This window comes from Macrobrachium nipponense, chromosome 43 (genome assembly GCF_015104395.2).
Source record: "Macrobrachium nipponense isolate FS-2020 chromosome 43, ASM1510439v2, whole genome shotgun sequence".
Classification (NCBI taxonomy): Eukaryota; Metazoa; Arthropoda; class Malacostraca; order Decapoda; family Palaemonidae; genus Macrobrachium; species Macrobrachium nipponense.
This window is the reverse complement of record NC_061104.1, coordinates 273312-274865: the sequence shown is the minus strand read 5'-3', so window position 1 is coordinate 274865 and position 1554 is coordinate 273312.

Here is a 1554-nt window from a genome sequence, read left to right as displayed (position 1 = left end):
ACCTCAAGTCTTGGGGTCCAAAAGAACCACCAAATAACTCAAGACGGGAAAACGTTCCAAGTCTAAAAACTAAATAACCCAAGACGAAAAAACGTTTTCTAAGACTACAATCTAAAACAACAATACCTACGTACACAGTACCAACACGTCTCCGTACTGACTGTTCCCGGTCTAATCACAGTCCACCGTAATTGTATGAAATCCCTTCCCCCCTCCCCCCCTTGACTGGCGTGCCCAAGGGCATTAATCTCACCAAAGTCTTGCCCCAAACTAATTTGCAGGTCGCTGTGAAATCCCCAGGAGACCTGTGGGTTTTGCTGCAGCGTTAAATTATTATTGCTGTTTTCTTTCTTTATTTATTTCGTGGGGAGCTGCTAAGGTCGCTGAGGTGGAGGGGAGTACTTGGCTATAGTATATATATATATAATATATATATATATAATATAATTATATATATATATATAGGTATATATATATGTATTATATATATATATATGTGTGTGTGTGTGTGTGCGAGTGTACACTATATATATATATATATATATATATATATATATATATATATATATATATATATATATATATATATATATACTATATATCTTTATCATATATATATATATATATTATATATATATATATATATTATTTTTTTATATATCTGTGTGTGTTCGCAAATGAATACTCCGGTAAATTAATTAATTCAACTTATTCATAAAACAAATATTTTTCAGTGAATAAATGTTTTAAATCAAATAAGCAACAGCTTTCATCTGTTGTTGAAACAATCGTGACATTTATCATTGCAAAATTTTATTTCCTAAAGTGAGCAAGAAAAAATAAATTTCCCTCCCCTCCCCCCCCCCCCCCCCCCGCCCCCACCACATTTGACCAAAAGAACATTAAATGTTCATGACACATTGAACATAATTCGGCTCAACATTATTTCACTACTTCACTGAATAAGGTTATAAAATGTCCCATTTAATCGTTTTGATGAATATTTTATTTAAAAACTAAAAATGGCATTGAAATCTCTGTAAATTAGCTAGGTTTTACTTCCTCATTTCTTAAGAATAAAAATACAGTTTGTGGTGTTTATTTTCAAAATGGACTTTACCAATTATGTTCAGACAGTTTCAAAATGGACTTTGCCAGTTATGTTCAGACAGTTTCAAAATGGACTTTGCCAATTATGTTCAGATAGTTTCAACAATTATGTTCAGATAGTTTCAAAATGGACTTTGCCAATTCTGTTCAGATATGAAACGTATTTTATGTCTGTTATTCACGATTCTCTTGAAAAAAAAAAGGAAAAATCAAAATTAAAATATACGACTGAATTGCATAATGTATAACATCATTTTACATGACAAGGGTAGACCCAGTGCGTATGGGCGGTTATGGAATCACATTTTCATCATAGGATAAAAAAAAAAAAAAAAAAAAAGTTTTCTCGAAATAGCTCAGAAATTCTACCGAATTACGATTCCCGAGACCTGGAATCTGTGACGCGGATGGGAATTGGAACTTGAGACTCAAGTTTACCAATTG